The sequence below is a fragment of the Antedon mediterranea genome, chromosome 4 (assembly GCF_964355755.1).
Source record: "Antedon mediterranea chromosome 4, ecAntMedi1.1, whole genome shotgun sequence".
NCBI lineage: Eukaryota > Metazoa > Echinodermata > Crinoidea > Comatulida > Antedonidae > Antedon > Antedon mediterranea.
Genome location: NC_092673.1, coordinates 19,109,560 through 19,133,582, shown reverse-complemented (window position 1 = coordinate 19,133,582; position 24,023 = coordinate 19,109,560). Strand labels below are relative to the sequence as shown.

The 24,023-nt window shown below is 30.8% G+C and overlaps 1 protein-coding gene and 1 long non-coding RNA gene across 2 annotated transcripts in view; one reads left to right on the top strand and one right to left on the bottom strand.

Annotated features, from left to right (window-relative positions):
* LOC140046810 (uncharacterized) overlaps nucleotides 1–24,023 on the bottom strand; it is a 423,911-nt gene that overhangs the window by 260,027 nt on the left and 139,861 nt on the right. The gene's annotated exons all lie outside the window — the stretch shown is intronic.
* LOC140048067 (uncharacterized) lies at nucleotides 21,038–23,892 on the top strand. Its single transcript, XR_011845047.1, has 4 exons — nucleotides 21,038–21,053; nucleotides 21,996–22,011; nucleotides 22,422–22,456; nucleotides 22,688–23,892. It is a non-coding gene; the product is annotated as an uncharacterized lncRNA (long non-coding RNA).

Here is a 24,023-nt window from a genome sequence, read left to right as displayed (position 1 = left end):
GGTGAATTAGTATAATTTTGTTTAAATATTTTTTACCATAAAATAAATACATATTGCTCATATGTAGCTGTAAAGATAACAACAATTGAAAATGGTCTAATTAATTATAAATATGAAATAAAATTGGACAACTACAGTATGTTGACAAATAATAAAATAGCAAACAAATATGTTTGTGTTATTGTTAACAAAATTAATAGAATCTGATTTTAATAAAAAAGAATTAGTAATTGTTAATAACCTGCTCCCTCCCTTACCTTCCAAAAAAAAATACTTCTGTCAGTATATCCAGCTAATTACAGTTTGAATATGGCCTTAAAGAGATCCTTTTCCAGATTTTTTTTTTGCAAACATTTTGTCACAAATGGAAGAGAAATGTAAATAATGTTTAGTTCATAGTGGTTTCCAAAATCTAAAAATGTTTGAGCAATGCAATTGGAAAAAGAAATTTAACATGAAATTATTCTTTTCAAACAGTGCCGTATCTTATCTTATGACTTTTTGGAAAAAATGATTCTATAAAGTTGCCAGTTAAAATGTTATATACTAGTAAGTGCCCACAGATGGTTCTCGAATACATGAATTTTGGTAAATAACTGAAATTGCACTGTACACAAAGCAAATGAATACAGATATGATGGAATTTATGTATTCAAATATAATTGTCACCCAGAGAATTAGCTTAATTTTGTTTATTGCATGGTATTGTTCACCAAATTCCTGTCTTGGTACATTTGATGATGGGATGGTATCAGGCTTCATGATATGATATGATCTTCATTGAGGAAAATGGTTTAACCTAAATTTGTTTTAATCGTTAATATCTAATATCTTAATAGCTAAATTATGATAATGGCTTCATTGGGTGTTAAAAATCAGTACCAAAAGTATGTACCAACTTTCTCTACCATTGAGTAAAAATTCTAGAAGTTGCACTTAATTTACTGAAATTTCCCATTACCTAAATTTATATGTAAATTCATTTAACTGCTTATATTGGCCTCATACATGATGTTTAACATCTAAACATTTGTTTGTACAATTTTATAAAATATGTATTAAATTATTAATGTTCAAATTTTGTGATTGATATTGTACAGTAAGTAGATTTTAATGACACTATACTACATTTGATCCATGGTAAGATATTATATTTTGTTTTCATTTATCAATAGTCGACATTTATGATTATTTACCACATTATTTAGCAGTAATTTTTGCTATGGTTTGGGTTGACAAAAAAAAACCCAATTTCACATAATGTTTGTTGTCAGTATTATACACCAGCAACATTGCAAAGAAGGTAATGTACAGGGATTATACATAGTAGGCATGTTAAGGAGCATATTTTAGGCAAATCCTTCAAATTGTGATAACATTTTGAAACTTTGCACAGTTATTCATTAGGGTGTCAAAAATATGAAATGGAAGGGTTGCACAAAATTTGGTCAGGGGAAAGCCGCCATTTTGGATTTCAAAATGGCGGACCTCAAATTTTCACTTGTCAGGTATATCTCTGCTAAAGAGGCACCTAGAGTTCTGATTTTACCTGCAAAATATATGGTAGTGGGGTCACCAAACATATTGGTATAATTAACATTTGATTGCATGGCGGCCATGTTGGATTTAAAAATGGCGGACTTCAAATTTTCACTTTTCAGGTATATCTCTGCTAAAAAGGCACCTAGAATTCTGATTTTAGGTGCAAATTATAATTATGGTAATGGGGTCACCAAACATATTGGTATAACTAACATTTTGATTGCATGTTGGATTTCAAAATGGCGGACCCCAATAACTTTTCAGGTATATCTCTGCTAAAAAGGTACACAGTGCTCTGATTTTAGGTGCAAATTATATGGTAATGGGTCACCAAATATATTGCTATTTAACTAACATTTTGATTGCATGGCGGCCATTTTGAATTTCAAAATGGCAAGCTCAAAATGTTTCAGTACGGTACCTACAGTTATAATTTTAGGTACAAAGTATAATATGGTATTGAGGTCAACAAACATATTGGTATAACGTCTTTGATTGCATGGCGGCCATTTTGAATGTAGCTCAAACCTGGTAACCACACAGCTCTGTACATCATAAATCACTCTTTCTGCATTTACAGCGTCCAAGATCACAGTCGGTGTGTCACAGCGATTTGTGACATCTGAAAGTTCCGGCAATGAACTCCAAACTGGACTAAATTTGTTGCCGTCCTTCCTCCATCCCCAGTTTGCTGGGTCCTGTTCAACCCTGAATGCATCTAGACAGTTGTACCACTTTCTGGCTTGTAGAAAAGACCGTTTCTCAATACACAAGATTACTTCTCTTGGATCACAAGCATCAGCCGCTTACTTGTTCTTTCATACCATTAGCGGTTGTGATAGAACTTCATCTGTTTAAGGAAAAGGTAAAGCTACATTTAGGCTACCGAGACTTTGAAAAAGATGCCATATATGACTCCAGTTTTTGAGAGGATGTAATTGTCTGTAGGGCATGTTAGTGAAACAGACACAGATTATCTAGAACAGTTTGTTGTAACTATGTCTACTGCAGAACATTTAATGATGCAAGACGATATCTTTTTACAACAAGAGAAAGACTATTGAAAATATCCCCCAACATCTGCGGCATTAAGAGAACATGTGAAACGGAAGCCAGGAAGTGGTACGACTGTCTAGATGCATTCTGGGTTTAACAGGACCCAGCGAACTGGGGATAGAGGAAGGACGGCAACAAATTTTGTCCAGCTTGCAGTTCATTGCCGGAACTTTCAGATGTCACAAAGGTTTTAATTCGCTGTGGACACACCGACTGTGATCTTGGATGCTGTAAATGCAGAAAGAGTGATTTACGATGCACAGAGCTGTGTGGTTGCCAGGGAAAATGTGACCTACAATAAGTGTCCGTGTTAAATGCATGTAATTATGAACAACACAAATAGTGTAAAGCCAGTACGGGTTGAGCTACATTCAAAATGGCCGCCATGCAATCAAAGACGTTATACCAATATGTTTGTTGACCTCAATACTATATTATACTTTGTACCTAAAATTATAACTGTAGGTACCGTACTGAAACATTTTTAGTTCGCCATTTTGAAATTCAAAATGGCCGCCATGCAATAAAAATGTCAGTTAAATACCAATATGTTTGGTTACCCATTACCATATAATTGGCACCTAAAATCAGAACTCTGTGTACCTTTTTAGCAGAGATACCTGAAAAGTGAAAATTTGAAGTCCGCCATTTTGAAATCCAAAATGGCCGCCATGCAATCAAAATGTTAGTTATACCAATATGTTTGGTGACCCCATTAATATATAATTTGCACCTAAAATCAGAACTCTAGGTGCCTTTTTAGCAGAGATATGCCTGAAAAATGAAATTTTGAAATCCAACATGGCCGCCATGGAATCAAAATGTTAGTTATACCAGTATGTTTGGTGACCCCACTACCATATAATTTGCACCTAAAATCAGAACTCTAGGTGCCTCTTTAACAGAGATATACCTAAAAAGTGAAAATTTTAAGTCCGCCATTTTGAAATCTAAAATGGCCGCCATGCAATTAAAATGTTAGTTATACCAATATCTTTGGTGACCCCATTACCATATAATTTGCACCTAAATTCAGAACTCTAGGTGCCTATTTAGCAGAGATATACCTGAAAAGTGAACAATTTGGGTCCGCCATTTTGAAATCCAAAATGGCGGCTTTCCCCTGACCAAATTTTGTGCAACCCTTCCATTTCATATTTTTGACACCCTAATGAATAACTGTGCAAAGTTTCTTCAGAATGTTATCACAATTTGAAGGATTGGGTCTGTCACTTAACAGGCCTATTTCATTTGTTTCTGGATAGTATCCAAATCTTATTTGCTTTGAAAGTTTATAGTAAAACTATTTGTTGTTTTATATTATGGCTCAAACATTTTAACACATCTACCTACTGTTCCAAAGTAAACTTTTATTCAATTTATCTCTCTCTCTCTCCCCCATCTTTCAATGTTGAAGGCGGTAGACTATAAACGGCAGCGTTTAAGTTTTGGTTTGGATACATGAGTTATAGGTGGCGCACTGTACAAGTTGATGTCATTTATTAGCAAATAGTAATTTCTATTCACGTCCTAATTTACAACCAATGTTAAAAAATAGTAAATCTACGTGTTATCACGTGATGCTCTTTCATCCAATCTCTAGATGGTAAATGTTTGAGACATGATATAATACTGTATGTATGTGATGAGTATAGAGTGTGTTATATTGTATATCAATAATTTCTGAAAAACTACTAATAGTAACTAAACCTATTTTTTTAATAGGATGGAAATACACCTGTATCTGTTTTAGAAAGTAACAGGTGGATAGGGGACCAGAGAAAAACTGAAATTTTAAACTTCTTTAAAAGTAAGTGAAGTTTTAATTATTAAAATTTTGGAATCAACTAGTTTTCATTACAAGCGATAAAGATTTGATTTCTTGTCCCAAATGAAGAAGAATCAAAACTAGAAAATTAGCATTTATGATATCATTCACATGTTCAGGTAGCAATAGATTAAATAATCCACTGGGATTGTAGTAAACATGGAAGTTGTGATATGTCACTGCAAGATGTAAAAACCTTATTTTTTATGATTTGAAAATTGCAAATAAATTAGAAAAATTATTTTGCCATTACAATAAAAATACACAAAAATGAAAACTTTGAATTAACAATATTGAATAAGTTTAGCCACACGTTTTTTTTATGGAACATCATTTTTCACATCAAATCAATCTCTTTATTCATCAATACATCAAAACAATTACACATAAAAAAAATAAAGATGTGAAGATGAAAGAGACCTCCAAGAAACCCCAAGCTAGTTACAAAAAAGACATACAAAAAATAAATTAATAAAATTAATAAAAAATCCTGTATAGACAAATACATGGGATGTGCATTGTTAAGGAATATTTGATCTTTATTAATTGCATATAAATGTAAATGTAGAATATTTTTTTTTTAAATGTAATCTATTTTATATATAATGGTATTATTTAAAATATGTATTTGCAATCGAGGCAAACAATTTACAATAGGAGGAGATAAATATTGAATTTAACAAGGCCATATCGATGGCTGCAGTCGCTTGCTCAAGTTAGTGTTTACCAACCGACCGACATAGTGAGTTGTAGAGTGGCGTTGCACGTGACTAACTACTCTTGTTAAATCCCATTTTTTGTTTCCACAATGAATGAATTTTCTTCACATACTTTTAAGCCAGCTTAAGAATACTATTTCTCTGTATGTAAAATTAAGCATCATACATAATGTATTTTACCTTGGCTCCTACAATTGTATTATCTTATGACTTCCCATGCAAATAGGCACAAAATAATAAGTAATATTTGAGCATAAACGCTTAAATAATTGTAAAAGTTGTTATAAATTAATGAGTTTTCAGTAGAGTACTTACACACAGAATAATAGAATATTGCATTCATATTTTGTTTCTATTTCTTCCCAACTTTTTGTTACTTTTTTCTGGGAGCCTAGGCTTAAAATGTTATACTTTTAAGGTTTCCTTCCACACATACTATGTTTTATTAATTATTATCTTACATGTTTATATAATTATTATTTTATGTATTTTTAATATGTGTGTGGAGAATATTTATTCAATATCTATAGAATATTGCATAAACAAATTGAATTTAATTGCAAATATTTATCCTTGGCTTGGTGTAGGCCTACTAAAAAAGGTTGAGAATACAGAACCAAATCTGATAGTAATGTATGACAAAAGTGAACAAACTTTTATAGTCTAAGGAACTTTCTTAGTATTGACATACAAGTTTAAACCATTAAGTAAGAGTTAAAAATCTATTTCAAAGACCCATTCCTTACAATTTTCGACGTTTTGTAAAAATAATGCAATATTACTTTAAAAACATTAAACCAGGTTATTCCTTGTCTTAGATGTACGTTTTATGGTAATTTATGATAAAATGAGAGAAACAATTATGCACTTTACCTAAGTAGCTCGCAGTTTATTTATTATTATATAGTTTATTAAAATCATTAATAAACTTATTATATATTTGATACTTTCTGATCGTACCAGACGTAGCCATAGCCAGTGGAACAAAGCAAATCGTTCACTTGTTTAGCCCAACAATGTTCATTTTTATTAGTTTTTCTTAGTTGAAACGTGTAACATTTAAAAGAAAATCTATTTTTATCCATTTCAATGATTTGTAATCAATAATGAATAATAGAAATAAAGCAATCAATGTTTAAGGATAGTCTGCCTAATTCTGATCTGACAGCCACGCTGGGTGCGCTGTTTCCAATGCCTAAAATAAATCTTGAAAAACGTGTCTGTAAATGATCAATTGGTGATAAATTCGAAAAGCCCCATGTCTCACTCCCGTAAATTATAATTGTTAAAACTTTGTCAAAAATGTGTTTCCATATATTCTCTGGTAGGTATTTTGTTTTGCTATTAATTGATTGTAAATAGTACGTACATTATTTGCTTTTTGACAATTGTGTTCAGTTGTGTTATTCCACTTACCATTTGAATTGAAAACCACTTCCAAGTAAGTATACGATTTAACAACTTCCATTTTAATGTTTATGTAATACTGTACCATTTTTCATATTTTCTTAATTTTTCACCTTTTTTAAATACCATTATTTTTTATTTGTTTACATTTACACTAAGACCCCATGTGTCACAAAATATTTCCAATATAATTATTAAATTTTGTAAGCCTTTACTGTGTCTGCGAATAGTAATAAATCAGCAGCATATAGCAGATGGTTTATAAAGCAATCCCCGAATGGTATTTTTTCGTTATTTTGATTTAGCTAGTAATTCATAAATATATTAAATAGAGATAATGGCAGGGGTGACCCTTGTTGTATTCCAATTGAACATTCAAATAGGAGCGTTAATGAGTTTCCTATTTTTACATGCGCTAATAATTGGAAACTAAATAATAATATATATGACGTCATATATATTATTATTTACGCCTATTCTTAATTTGAATAATAGAAAATTATGATTTATACGTTTTAGATCAACGAAGCAACTAAATATTCAACCCCTTTTTTTTTTTTTACGTAGATATTTTTGAATTATGCTGTTAAGAATGAAAATATTATCTAATGTGCGGAATCCCTTGCGAAAACCCGATTGTTCTTGTTAAATAATGTTATTGTTTTCAGTGTGGTTAGTTATTCTAGTGTTAATGATGTTTAAAAATATTTTGCCAAGAATTGGAATTAGAGACATGCCCCTATATATATATATACTGGGCTAGGCTTACCAAATATTTATTTTGTTTTCAAATTTAGCGCCAGCTGAAACGTTGCTTCAATAGGCTAAAATAGTCCTTGGCTGTACTGCTAATAACTAATTGTACTGTATATTCATTACATTGGTGGTGGGGGGAGGGGCGGTGTTCTTCTAAACACCAAGCCCTTCAAAGTATAACTAAGCTCTACCAAGTGTATAAAGTGTATGTTTTACAAATATTTATATTATACAAACATTTAGAGTTTTTAATCAATTATGCAAGCAAGCAAGTATGACACATTGTACATTCTAGGCTGATGTTTAAATTTTTAATTTTTTAACAATTAATATTTACAAAAGTGTAGCGTATACACATAATGGGGAACTAACAACTGGGGACAGTGGGCACGTTTTCTGAGCGTGTTTTAGTAGGACCAGAAAAGCGCCCTTATTGTAAGTCTTTAAAGGTGCAATTCCAGGTCTATATTGACAAAATTGTTTGACATCAGCCTAAACCATGGTTGGGCTCGAGTTATCTTTATTGTGTTTTGACAAACAGGTATAAAAACAAAATTGATTTCTGGTCATAAAACAGAATATAAATAAAAACATTCAAAAAGTTCAAAGCATATTGAAAACTTACAATAGATGTTTTTAATCGCATTTCCTACTGCCTCATTCTGAATCATACCAGTTATTCATTTCAGGATTACTTTATTTGCACTTTACCCATTGAAACCATGCTAATCAACCGTATATTGCTATAATTTCAACGATTTAGATTCAGGATCGCTGTCAAAAAATGTTGCAAACGTCTATATGTTTGGATGAGTTTGAGTTCCACAATTTTTTTTAGGACATAATTTAAATTAATAACTGTAGTTGTTAACTGTATACATTGTAGTTAAAAATATACATTGTTATTATTATTATTCAGAATGAATGATTGCTTGTACACAATCACCCACAAGTTTTTGTAAGGCTTTGTATCACACAGAGCCTTATATAACCTTATACCATTGAAAAAAAAAAGCTATGACTTTTAATATAGTGTTTTTTATGAAAATATATAATATGTAATATTTTGGTTTTGTGCATTTTTTTAGATTTACCAAGTACTGTTGATGAGCAATTTCAGAAACAGACAAGTGACAAACAGAAAACAAAACTTCTTAAGCCAGAGAGTGGTAAGTTTAAGAATAAGAGCTGCTGTATGTTTTATGAATGTATCTATATATAATTTAACAGAATTGTGATTAAAATGGGATTTCAGTAAAGAGAGAATTAGACGCTAATGTTATTTAAAAAATCATTTCTGAGCGGTACTGTAAAAATGCGAAAAAGTGTCCAACTGATAACAAATAACAAATGGAGAGATTTTATTTATCATAAATAATAACAGTTGATTGTTTCCATTTCCAAGAATGCTCGGGAACACATATTTTTTATTTCATTTCCTTGAAGTGTATGTATCATATGTATGATTTATTATGAAATTAAGAGTACAAAAGTTGATAAAGTCATCGTTAATTGCATTTTAAATTCAAAAAAATTTATTTCGACAATCAAAAATTTTCTGACATTTTCTAAGGCCAAAATAACAAACTTTAACTTCTTCCTTCAAAATAAAAGTTCATATATTAAAGTTAAAAGTATATAGTTTGACAGTGCATCGTTTTTTAACATTTTTAAAGATGTCATCATAGTAAAAAATTATAATTCAATGCGTTATGTAATAATCTATCTGCGCCAAAGTGGTTACTGCATAGTAAATACACGGAGGAATCTTTCTACAACTTTTAGTCAGTTGTGTATGGCTCGGTGGTCTGTGCTCGTGTCTATGGCATTCAAGGTACCGAGATCGAGTCTAACATTGGGAAAGGAAATAAGATTTTTTTTTATTATCCGTATTGTTTGTTCAATTTTATTTGTTAGTGTATAGATTATACACATAATTTATAATGAAATCTAGATAAAAAGTAAGTAATGTCTTTATTACTATGTAACAATGTTGTATGACATTATACGCGGAGGGATCTTTGATCGGATTGTGATACCGGCTATTGTATTCGCGTTAGCAAGATCCTATATTATAAATAATTAAAGATTCTGAGAAAATCAATCAATCAATATATCTTTTAAAAATCAATTATCTTTATTTAAATCAATGCATATAACCTAATTCTAGTTTTTTTTTACTTTATTTACTCCAGATGTTTAAAAAATCTATTAAAATCTTGATTCAATTTTCAGATATTGCTGCACGTGAATTAGATTTTCAGAAAGCATACAATGAAGCCTTGAAAGATGGATCCGTTCCAGTCAATCTTGGAATGCTTAAAGTAATTGGGCAGGAAGGAGTGGGTAAAACATGCCTCATCAATGCCTGTCTTGGAAAAGAGTAAGTAGTAGTAGTAGGACAGTGAAATGAACATTACAAAATATTTTTGAGTCAACTAAGAATTACAAGCCAGCCAACTTTTATTGATTTGTTTTTGATAAACTACCACTTTTTAAATATTGCAGTGATAGATAACAATAGTTGAATAAAAACGTCTATAAATATATAAATCGGTTTCTACAATAATCATAACACCATCAAATTTTCTATTGATTATAGAATTTACTTTTAGGCTTGTATTTAAAAAAAAGATCATACGAATGGTCGGATAACTTGACTTCCTAAATGTATAATTAATGAATATATTTAAATGGTTTTGAAGTAAAAGGAGAAAAGTGCATGTTTTACAGTACCTGTACTTAAAATGACTGAAGTTCATAGTTGGTTTCAAATATTTTTGCCAGATTTGAGGAAAAGCATGTAGTTACAGATGGCATAGCGGTGATAAGAACAGCAAGCACAACATGGACAGAGGCTAAAGCTGATAGTGGTAAACATGAATACATTTAGCATATTACTCTTCCCACCATCATACGTTATGTAACAATATTATCAATAATAATTATTATCATAGACACAGACAAGTTCACAATGAAATGGAGACATAGAATTGAATTCAATGCATACAACTGTAGTATGGTGTCACATTTTCACAATTGTTACTCTATGATCCCTTTATAACGCGCAAGTTACTGTATGTTACATTTTATGATGATGTACTGTAATTGTAATTTTACTTCGACAGTAGTAAAATATCCAAAGTATAGTCACATATGAACGTATGTACTGAAATAATATGTACACACTTTCTCTTTCTCTACAGGTAATCCTTCAAAACAGTATACAAAAATGGTCACTGACAAATTGAGAGAAAAGAAAAATGTAAACGTATGTCAGTAATAGTGTAATGAATAAAGTAGCACCTACAGGACTATTGCAAACCAGTCACTTAGGCTTTCTTTCTAAATGAATCAATGAGGCATTATTAGCAGCTATTTCATTTTTTTTGCTTCAATCCTTTTAAAATTTACTCTAAAAAGTATTTGGTTTTTTGTTTGAGAGTAAATAATATTAGTTTTCTCTTATATTAAATTGTAAACAATACTGTATTTAACTTGAATAAACATTTATTTCTTTTTTCTATCTATATATTGTTTTTGTTTTATGTGTCAGATTGACATGAAACCACCTGTAGATGATGATGATGATGAGGATGGTATTGTTGTTGACTACAATAACCATGGCAACAATGATGGTATGTAACTTGACCTTAAATTCTAATTATTCTTACATTTTTGTAGTAAAAGCACTAAATAAGTTTAACAATTTCTGTCATATTAAACATTTATTGTCCCCAAAAAACATGAAAAATAAAGATTATTAAAATCAGACTTTGAATAGATTATTTTGTAGTCAATCACTTCTGTAGAAAAAAAGGAAACACATATAAAATAACAAAAAATAAATGGTTAAATTCAAGCAAAAACCCATTGGCTGGCAGTCAATTTGACTATTTTTTGCTTAAAATTACAGTTTTTTAGGTAAATACATTTTTTTTCAATCCAATTTTTGGTCTACTATTAGGTGACATTAAAATTGCATATTTAAAAAAAAATTGTAAGAATTATTTTTTCAAGGGGACATATTTAAGTTCATAGTTATTTAAAATAATAAGATTATTAATTAGATTTTCCTATTTAATGGAGTTAAAGAAGTATAAAATTATGTTATCAGATTTATAACTTAGAGGCAACCTATCTGTGTAACAATTATGGTGACGGTAATTTAGAGAAAACATGGCAGCGGCCATCCCACTCCTAGACAGTCCAAAGACGCTGTACATGCAGGCTTGATGGGCATGTTTCTTAGTTAGCAAAGTTAAACAAAGATGAACTTCTAAAACACCTAATTAAAACCTTAAAAGGGACAAAGATGCTTATTTTTTTGTATGAATCTAGAAGAATCAAAGTGAATTCACAGTTTACACCTACTATATAATATACATAAATATATACTGGGCTTATACAAATGTGCAGATTAATAGTTTGTACATATTAAAGTATCCTTTCATATCTACCATCCCCTTTCGCTTACCTTCCCGGTGCGAAAGCTCATGATGATAATGAAGACAACTATACTCATAGTAACTTTTTAACTGACTGATTAAATATGATGAATTAAAATGTTTGAAATAAAATTATGCTTGTTACGCTGTTTGTGGAATGACCAAAAAATTTGTTTCCACTACAGGTACTGATACAGCTACTCAAGCTGTTCCATTTGATACAGATCAACAATTAGATAAGGATGTAATCAAGAAAGTTGAGGAAAATAAGGAGGAGACTTTGGAAGAAACATTCAACATCTGGGACCATGGGGGGCAATTAATATACCATGGTCTACATCGGGTAAGTAGGTTTCTGTACAGACTAACATGATTGTATGGCCAAGGTATAGTTGGACGTCTCCCGTTGTGCTGATCTGGTAGGCGCTTCACTGCTGGCTGCCGTTGGTCAGTGTCAGTGGTCAAGCTCACTTTTCAGTTAAGCTTGAGGACAACTATTAATACCTTTACCTTTTACCTTTATGAAAGTCTGTTGGCCTTTTGAAAAGGCCAACAGAGTTTCCCCATGGGGATAATAAAGTTTTTTAATTGAATTGAATTGAATTATATTAATATGTATTGTCCCCTGAAAAAATAATTCTTAAAAATTTTTTTTTTAATATTCCATTTTAATGTAACATAATAGTTATCCACTTTGACCACAAATTGGATCGAAAAAAAAAATTTATATAACCTGAAAAAATGTAATTTAAAGCAAAAAATTGTCAAATTGGCTACCAGCCAATGGATTTTTATATTTTGTCATTTTATAAGTGAAAACATTATTTTTTTTCGTTTTTTTTTTTCAATGGAAGTGATTAACTTTATTAAAACTACAAAATAAATATTCAAATTCTGATTTAATTAATCTTCATTTTTCATGTTTTTGGGGGACAATACATCTTTAAGGTCCACATACAATTAAAAATAATATTTGTTCATATGTTGTCAAAAGGCCTTCAAGAATATTAATCAGTCAATACTTAAATATTTTTGCAGATGTTCATGACACTTCAAGCACTATATATTGTTGTGTTTGATCTCAGTAAACCCTTGGATGATCTTGCTACTTTCATTGATTCATCTGGAGTAAGTATTTCTAGAGCATGGCAGCAGTAAGGCATTGTGATTGAACAAGTCTTCTAATTTATAAGAACAGTTTGACTATTTTAAAAGATTTAATATTTCATACCTTCCAGATAAGGTTTTTAAAAACTAAGCATTTTAAGTTTAACTGTGGTTAATTGTTCTGTAATTCTTTTCAGAGGAAATTTCAACATCATTGGACCAATCTCCAGTTCATATTATCTTACATCCTGTCAGTTTATTCTCATAGTCGTATTGTGGAAGAAGATGAGGAAAATGAAGTTGACAAACCAACTATCCTTATTGTGGGTACACACAAGGGTAAGCTTGGCTGGACTGAAAAACAGCAAAATGATGAGGTTAATACTTCTTTTGTTTCTATATTATTATAAATAGCCACAACCAAAGATACATTGCAGTTGTAACTGTTTTTAAATATTACTTTAAATAAATTACCAAATTGACACATTCTTATTGTGATATAGGCGTAAACTGTTATTAAAATTATTTACAAACAGGCAGAAAAGGTGTTTAAAATTATTCAAGATGTTCTTAAAACAAAACCATATGGAAATCATGTCTACCACAAATATTTTGCCATTGAAAACAGCCAACCAACAACAGATAAGAGCTTTAGTGATCTCAAACAAGTTATTGATACACTTATGAAAGCATTAGAACAGCCTTTTCCTTTAAAGTGGATGCGTTTTCGATGTGATCTACATGATCTAAGAGGACAAAAACAGCTCTTCTTTTCTTTGTGTCCTTTAGAAGAGGTAAATGTTAATTGTTCTTTTTTTCAGAAAAGAACATTTTTGAAAATATTAAGTCGCAAGTTTCTATCAAGTATCTAAAAAAAAAGTTAACAATTCTAAATATAAGTACCCTTTAATTAAAAAATGTCCATAGCCAATTAGATTACAATATCCAAAATCATATTTTCATCTCAGATATTTGCAGCCATTGTTTTATTTATAAATTGTGTGTTTGAAAATACTAAGGTAATTAGCCATTGAAATTCAATATTTCAAACTATTTTTTCATGTAATATCCACATGTTACAAAAACTGAATATAATTTCATATTTTTTTATTTAATTCTGAATAATACTAATTATTATTTCTTTTAGATCAAAATTCTGACAAGTAAGAATGGTATTGTTGACGAAAAAAACAAATCGGGCCTGCTTAACTTCTTGTATGATCTTGGTGAAATTGTTTACATGCCTGACAACAAATTATTAAGCGATAAAGTGGTGCTAGATCCGATGAGGCTGGTTGAAATTGTCACCAAATTTGTAACTGTGGTTCCCCCAAAATATCCCGTAAGTATACTCATAAATGTTTTGCATTGTAAAAACGTGTTACCGTAGTATAATTACTCCTGTTCTGTGTAATTTATTATTCTTTAGCAACGAATTTGTAGTTGATAAATTTATTAGAGATGCTTAACATTTTCTATAAATAAAATAAAAGTATGCTGTAAGGCATCATTTGTAATTTACTGTAATTTTTTAAAGTTTTAATTATTTCACTTTTAATATTCTGCTTTCAATCTATTATAATTGAAGCACTAGAAAAGCAAACTAACTTGGAGTAATTTCACAGTTAATTTCAATGCGTGTACCCGGTATTACCGGGTATAAACATGTCGTCGAACTTCATATAACCATCATTACCGGGTGCGGTATAAAACTATTTTTCTGCACTACAAGCGACCTCTATATTTTTTAATATTGTCTTCTGTAATGATGTCATTACTATGCAAATTACCATTTTTTTACTCCAAACCGTAGACCAACTTTTTACCCACCACAAAAATATTTACAAAATGATCTCATTTAGTATGTTTTTACAATTTATTAGAAATCACCTGTCTCAATGTTACGCACTGTGAAAGGGTTAAACCACGATACTGTATTATACCAACACATGGTTCATCTATATTCTAAATGCTTACTGTATCTATTGCCGTCATCCTCACAACTGTTATAAACACAAAATACGATGCGCATACTTGATAGTTGGTGTTTTTTTTAGGCCGCTAAATTTAGAAGATCTTTTGATAAGCTTGACAAAGGCATACTGGAAGAAGACTTGTTGCGAAAATTATGGAAAGATAGTAAAGTTGATGACGGAAAGAATTTTGAGTTCCTTGTAGCACTGATGATTCAATTCGGTTTCATATGTGAGAGAAAGACAACCAGCAGCCAAGATGTGGCAAGTACATCTATAGTAGGTTATGTTTCTTTAATCTTTCATTTGATGCATGTAAGATTTGGAATAAAAAGTATTATTCTAATAGTTTGGATTTAAATGTTCAGACAAAGTTTGAATAAACTTTCTAGTGAAAATGTCTAAATGATAGAGTATCTTTAGTTTGCTTAAAGTAATCTAAATGGCATTGTTACGAATTAACAATTTCAGAAATCAGTTCGAAAACGATCCTTTTTTGTGCCACTGCGAATTGCTATCAAGACAAGTCAAGTGAGACAAGTACCTGATGATTCACAATCTATCAGCAGACCTATCTATTACGACTTTGAGGGATATCTGCCAGACGTATTGTTTCCGTATTTAATTATTGAATTCCTTAACAAATTTCAAAAGGAAGGAGTTAACCCAATTCTCGCATGTAATTATGCAGAACTTTACCTCGACGAAAATCATCATGTGACTTTGTCTCTTGACAAATTTATTACTAAGAATGATGAGCGAAAGTTCTTGTTAAAGGTAATATATAATCTCAAATGTTCAATAAATATCACTAAATTATGAAAGTTAAATATTGTTGCTTAGTCTTTCCCTGATCTGTCATGTCAGAATCCACTTTAAATGCATATAAAACTAAAATTAAATTCTGATAACAAAACATTACATCTATTTTTACTTTCTAGATGGCTATTAAAAGAACAGATTCTTTTGATGAAACGAGTAAAGAGGAGCCTTCAGCTGAAGCATGTAAATTGGTATGTATCTATACCAGTTACGTTATCTATCTATTTGGAGGTAGTTTATGAAAATACATGTAAAAAGTTTTCTCCTCAATTTTTTTGTCAGATTTGCTTGATGTCTGAAAATGTCTGCATATTTACAATGTATACTGATTTTAAAAACCAATTACATATTACTTTCCAACATTGCATTGTATAGTATAATAATGAATGTTTATGAGATGGATGGTAAGAATATTTTATGAGTTGAAAGATTGACTGCACTATTTTTAACAAAGCAGAGCCGAAAATAGAGCAGTCAATGAATAACATATTCTCTCCATTCAACGAATACAAAACACTCATTATTTATTTTATAACACACCTATTTTTTATTAAATTTATCCATCGTAAATCAGTGACGAATGTTAGGCCCGGGAAGCTAGATCATTTAAAAAGGCGGTGATCCAACTTTGGACACGGAGTAGAACCGTAAACAGCGTAAACAAATTACATCCATGTTCTCTTTTATTTTTGTAATTGAATTAGTAAGTAATTTTAATATGTATCTGCCTATTAAAAGATTTATTCCCAATCAATTCAGATTTACACCATAAATCTGAAAACATTGCCTGCCTCACATTACATAAAATGTCTAACTTTGTAAGCTACTGCATCATTGATGCTTTCATATTTGTTGATATGATTTGTGTTAAATTCAATTAAATTCAAATCAACATTAAATTTATATCTTTAGGTTTTGTCAACAGTTGAGAAGGCATTCGAGCAATCTAAAGATGGTGGTAGAAGAGGGATTCCATTCAAGAGATGCATTCCTTGTCGGTGTAGTGATCAATTAGACAAAAAGCATTTTCAAATTCTTAAAGATTTCCAATGCAGGAAGTTTACATGCACAGAAACTGGCAAGTCTGTTACGATGGATGTCACATGTTACAAGCGGCTGTTTGGAGGTAAGAGTCATTAAATTTATTTATTTTTATTAAGTACATTTTCATTAATACACTACTTTCTTCATGAAGGACTCTCACTCATCCCTAGAGCACAGGAAACTGAAAAACAAAAGGCTATTTCTGTTCTATAAACAATTTGTGACCTATTTCTGCAAAAAAGTGACATGTTTAAATAATTATAGAATAGAAAAAGAGGATACTGTACCTTATTTGAAAATAGACATATTTGATAATACTCTTCCAGTAGTAGTACAACATAATCATTGTTGATAATCTATACATTGTTACAATATGCTGCTATTAACTGTGATATCTTCATTCCTCTTACCAGTAGTAGTACAACATAATCATTGTTGATAATCTATACATTGTTACAATATGCTGCTATTAACTGTGATATCTTCATTCCTCTTACCAGTAGTAGTACAACATAATCATTGTTGATAATCTATACATTGTTACAATATGCTGCTATTAACTGTGATATCTTCATTCCTCTTACCAGTAGTAGTACAACATAATCATTGTTGATAATCTATACATTGTTACAATATGCTGCTATTAACTGTGATATCTTCATTCCTCTTACCAGTAGTACTACTATCAGAATCATTATTGATAATCTATACATTGTTACAACATGCTGCTATTAGCTGTGATATCTTCATTCCTCTTACCAGTAGTAGTACTATCAGAATCATTATTGATAATCTATACATTGTTATAACATGCTGCTATTAGCTGTGATATCTTCATTCCTCTTACCAGTAGTAGTACTATCAGAATCATTATTGATAATCTATACATTGTTACAACATGCTGCTATTAGCTGTGATATCTTCATTCCTCTTACCAGTAGTAGTACTATCAGAATCATTATTGATAATCTATACATTGTTATAACATGCTGCTATTAGCTGTGATATCTTCATTCCTCTTACCAGTAGTAGTACTATCAGAATCATTATTGATAATCTATACATTGTTACAACATGCTGCTATTAGCTGTGATATCTTCATTCCTCTTACCAGTAGTAGTACTATCAGAATCATTATTGATAATCTATACATTGTTACAACATGCTGCTATTAGCTGTGATATCTTCATTCCTCTTACCAATAGTAGTACTAGTAGAATCATTATTGATAATCTATACATTGTTACAACATGCTGCTATTAGCTGTGATATCTTCATTCCTCTTACCAATAGTAGTACTAGTAGAATCATTATTGATAATCTATACATTGTTACAACATGCTGCTATTAGCTGTGATATCTTCATTCCTCTTACCAGTAGTAGTACTATCAGAATCATTATTGATAATCTATACATTGTTACAACATGCTGCTATTAGCTGTGATATCTTCATTCCTCTTACCAGTAGTAGTACTATCAGAATCATTATTGATAATCTATACATTGTTACAACATGCTGCTATTAGCTGTGATATCTTCATTCCTCTTACCAGTAGTAGTACTATCAGAATCATTATTGATAATCTATACATTTTTACAACATGCTACTATTAGCTGTGATATCTTCATTTCTCTTACCAGTAGTAGTACTATCAGAATCATTATTGATAATCTATACATTGTTACAACATGCTACTATTAGCTGTGATATCTTCATTCCTCTTACCAGTAGTAGTACTATCAGAATCATTATTGATAATCTATACATTGTTACAACATGCTGCTATTAGCTGTGATATCTTCATTCCTCTTACCAGTAGTAGTACTATCAGAATCATTATTGATAATCTATACATTTTTACAACATGCTGCTATTAGCTGTGATATCTTCATTCCTCTTACCAGTAGTAGTACTATCAGAATCATTATTGATAATCTATACATTGTTACAACATGCTGCTATTAGCTGTGATATCTTCATTCCTCTTACCAGTAGTAGTACTATCAGAATCATTATTGATAATCTATACATTGTTATAACATGCTGCTATTAGCTGTGATATCTTCATTCCTCTTACCAGTAGTAGTACTAGTAGAATCATTATTGATAATCTATACATTGTTACAACATGCTGCTATTAGCTGTGATATCTTCATTCCTCTTACCAGTAGTAGTACTATCAGAATCAATATATAATAGCAATAATGTCACTCTGCAGTGACAATACCTGCTAAATGTGGTGTTCACAAAAGTAAATTGTTGCCTATAAAACAACAGTTACATTTGTGATAACATGATCTGTCATAGCTTGCATCCTAGCATATAGTATTGAATGAATTATTGTTTTATCATTATTTCATTTGTTACAGCGGATGATGTTGGGACATCCGGTTCAAATCAAGGTATGTTAAATTTAATATAAATAAAATTTGGGTAATACTATTACTCTACTAATTTCTTTAAGAAGAACTCCCTCTCTCTCATTATTTCAAACTTTTTTGTGTGTACTTATATTGATGGTATCATACTCATTTTTTCATTCCAGAAATCTCAGAGAATGAATTCCTGCAACTGTTAACTGATACAGCAGCATGGTTTGATGGACTTGGATATCTCAAAATATTGAAAGTTTTATACAAAGACCATCTTTCAAAATCGAATGTAGAGGTGGAAAGAGCTAGTAGTGTTTGGGATCTGCTACAGGATTTAAGAGCCTCAGGAAGTTTGAGTCCATCAAACCTTACTATTCTATATGACACAATAACAGTAACCAAGCAATTTGGCTTCCAGTCAAACGTTGAGAATCAACCTTCTGAAGATATTAAGGATCATGTAGTATCAATGTTGACACCTTTCAGACAGAAGGTTTATCAACTGGGAGTGGAACTTACGAAGGATGAAGTATCAAAACTTGCCAGGTTATTTAACAATATATTGGTAAAGACATATCAAGACAGCTGGAGTATGATTATGGACTTTGAACATAGAGGGATCATTGATAAGGATTTCACAAAGTTGGTTGAGTTTCTTAAAGTTTTAGAACAAAATGGAATGACAAAAGCTAGGAAGATTTTCATTGATGGTTGGTTGGTTGGTTTATTTGTTTTAGTTCATCATCATGGTTCATTGTTAAAACATATAGTACATACTGTAGTACACTACAATCAAGTAAAAGTACTGTAACAAATTAAACATTTTAGGCAGATTCAAATTATTATGATGTCCCTTTCTGTCTGTCTGCTATTATAGTGGATTAAGGATATCAACCAACATTCGGTTAAATGGCAATTCAGCTGAATTGAATGACAAGTTAGTAAAATAACAATAATATGCTCAATGAGTCCAATGGAAAATGAGCTGAACTGAAACGTATGTGTGTATTCCATGCTATTATCCCTATCAATCAGATTGACCCAAACCTTTGGAACATAATAATAATCTGCATTTTAAATTTGTGAATGCCTCTCAATTCCTACAAAGCCCAGCATACCATTTGAGGGTCAAAAGACCGACTCTGGGGCTGATTCAGATCTTTACTATTGCAAGAGGATCATTAAGTTGTATAAGAAAGCCACAGGTTGACAGCGTACCCATCACCACCTCCATGCCAATTAATGCACCCGGACACTTCATAAACTTAGAGTTTAGATTATGTGACTTCTGCCTATCCCATTAATAACTTACTGAAACTAGAGAATGCAAAACTCCACCTACAATATAATTTTCCTACACATTAAAATCTCTCCCTGAGAAAAGTGGTTTGTTTTTTTCAGTAAGGTAATTTGGCCTAATTGCACTGCATAACAAATTAATGTGAATTTTCCATGGTTGAAATCCTGCCTCAAATTGGGCTGAAGAAGGGAGTCTTTTTTAATCATTTCTTTTTTTTTTAATAATTTTTTTGTAAATTTTGACATTTGACCCTGCCTGTTCAAAATTGAATTACATTATGATGGATAATTTTGGCCAAATTTCAGTTTAAAAGTGTGGCCTGGCAGGATATATAAAGAAAACATTTATAGTAGGTTGTGACCTTGACCTTTCACGGAAGCATCCACCTACGCAGAATGAAAAAAAACAAACAAGAAGTCAACAAGTAGTCTACATAATTAGATTTATTCTAAATAAGTCTTAAGTATATATGTCTTCTGGTATAGGTATGTCTTCTGGTGCAGGCGCATCTTCTGGTGCAGGCGCATCTTCTGGTGCAGGTGTGTCTTCTGGTGCAGGTGTGTCTTCTGGTGCAGGTGTGTCTTCTGGTGCAGGTGTGTCTTCTGGTGCAGGTGTGTCTTCTGGTGCAGGTGTGTCTTCAGGTGCAGGTCTTTCGTCTGACACAGGTGAATGTCAAGGTAACTATCAAGGCACTAGAGCAACACTCTACAGCAAAAAAATATATTATTGTTGATATTTAGCCAGGAGTTTTTGTATACAATATTAAAATAGACTAGAAATCTTTATTACCATTCTATGCTAAGTGATTGTAGTTGTTTATGTAGGGTGTAATCTAAATTGATTAAAATCTATATTTATCAGGCAACCTTAAAATAAATAAATAAATAAAGTTTTTCTTTGACTTTCTCCAAATCTATTCCATTCATTTCTTTTTCAGGTAGACATTATACATTAATCCTGTTTGTTGCTTATTGTTCACACAATATCAGCTTAGATAATTAAACTTTCCAAAATGTTATCACAAATGTTCGTTTAAAGTTTATATGAATGTTTCTATGTAATAGTCAGCAGTTATCGTATAGCATATACTTAAAGACGTATTGTCCCCCAAAAACATGAAAAATGAAGATTAATTAAATCAGACTTTGAATAGGTTATTATGTAGTTTTAAAAAAGTAAATCACTTCCGAAGAAAAAAAACGGGAAAAAATAATGTTTTCACTTATAAAATAACATGATAAATGGTTAAATTCAACCAAAAATCCATTGGCTGGCAGCCAATTTGACCATTTTTTGCTTTAACTTCCAGTTTTTTCAGGTAAATAATTTTGTTTTCGATCCAATTTTTGGTCAAAGTCAATAACTATTAGTGACATTAAAATGGCATATTCAACAACAAAAATTTAAAAAAAATATTTTCAGGGGGACAATACATCTTTAAATCAACAAACATCCAAACTATTTATTTTTTATTTAATCAAATTTATTTAATTTTAACATACTATTAAATGTTTTAGGTTTAACTGTGTTCATACTTTATTAAGGGTTAGGGTGTTTAATTGTTTAATTATTTCTCACCATATCTATTACTTAATGAGCTTACTTTGTTGTTATTTCAGGTATGCATCATGGCGGGTAAGTATTTTCCACATATGTACTGTTATTTGATCAAATTAATTTTGTTAATAAATTGGCACTTTGTGTGTGATTTACAGAATACATTAAACTTTTATTTTCATTTCATATATTTTGCCATATAAAATGTATAAAAAACAATTAAAAGAAAACAAAATCAATAAAAAAGAAAAACATTATACTCTGCCTCCCCACAAAGGCCGACAGGATTACCAAAAGCATAAGTAAATACTGTCTAGTGGCTCTCGTCAAGGTCACTACAGGGCTGGTGATAATCAACTAAAGCCTGTTTTCTAGTCTACGTTATTCGATTTCAACACGATTGTTTGAAAACAATCAAGTTGAAAGAAACAACAATTTTAATACTTTATTAGAATTTTAATTATTTAATTGTACCTTGTTATTTCTAGTCGAAAGAAAAAGAGACGTTGCAAGTTGTTATAAGGTATAGTATTAAACTTTAAATTTGAATTTGTTTCTAAAGTCATTGCATTGTTTTTCTATTCAAAGACTAATGTAGTTTCAAAATGTAAGAAATCATTTGTCTTTTTTCCTACAAAACCTATAAAATGCTTTTTGTTGTAGTCATTTGCAGTATTTTAAAACAACTTTAAATGAAAGCACTCAAGAATATTTCTAAAAAGATGAGGATTTATGAAACATTTTTCTCTTTTAGATTACTGGTTGGTAGTTACTGTATATATGATGGATTAACTGCTGTTGGTGGCTGCAGTATCTGGTGTGTACATAGTGACCAGGTCTCTTACTCAGTCAAAAAATGCAACAGATGAAAAACAGTACACTCTTCACCAATCTAACAGTAGATTTCATACATTTTAAAGGCATTGTATGGATAATATTGAAGATAGATGTGAAATTATAAAGATATGAAAGCCTATGGGAGTTTTGACACAATGACAAATGACTAAAGATCCAGGGAGTTATTGCCATCGGAGTCAAAGTTACAATCCGCTACCACCACCCCTCTTTTTATAAAAAACCAAATAAACAAAAAAATTATTTTCCCCTCAAGAAATTCAGCCATGCTTGTCAGATGAAACGACAACATTGATTTAAGAATTTTTGTAAAATACAGCTTTCTTAAAAAAGAACTTTACAAATTTCAGTTTATTACCATTCCAAATTCTATTATTGATTTTATAAAAAGAATAAAAAAATAAAATTAGACTTTTTAGTTGCCTCAAGGAAATTGTGTAATTGACCAAAAAAGGACCAAAGAAAAAAGAAATCATTAAATGAAATAAAGTAGGTAATGCAATGCCTGTATTATGTATTTAAATAATAACTCATGTTTGATATTTAGTTTTATTAAGCTTAACATCCTGTAGTAAACAGTTGTCAACATATAGAAGCTGTAACTCAGTTGTCAATTGTGCACTCAATGCTGTAGTAGACAGTTGTCAACATATTGAAGCTGTAACTCAGTTGTCAATTGTGTACACAATGCTGTAGTAGACAGTTGTCAACATATTGAAGCTGTAACTCAGTTGTCAATTGTGTACTCAATGCTGTAGTAGACAGTTGTCAACATATTGAAGCTGTAACTCAGTTGTCAATTGTGTACTCAATGCTGTAGTAGACAGTTGTCAACATATTGAAGCTGTAACTCAGTTGTCAATTGTCTACTCAATGCTGTAGTAGACAGTTGTCAACATATTGAAGCTGTAACTCAGTTGTCAATTGTGTACTCAATGCTGTAGTAGACAGTTGTCAACATATTGAAGCTGTAACTCAGTTGTCAATTGTGTACTCAATGCTGTAGTAGACAGTTGTCAACATATTGAAGCTGTAACTCAGTTGTCAATTCTACTCATTTATTTTGTCATTTCATATTGAAAACCAATTAATCTTATAAAAATAGTAAGCATGTCTGTCTGTCCATTTTCAAATAGTATTGTATGATTACAGTTTAGATATCTGTTACATAATTAGCATACACATTTTGATTGGTAGGATATGGGAACAAAAAGTGGGTTTTTTTTAATATTGAT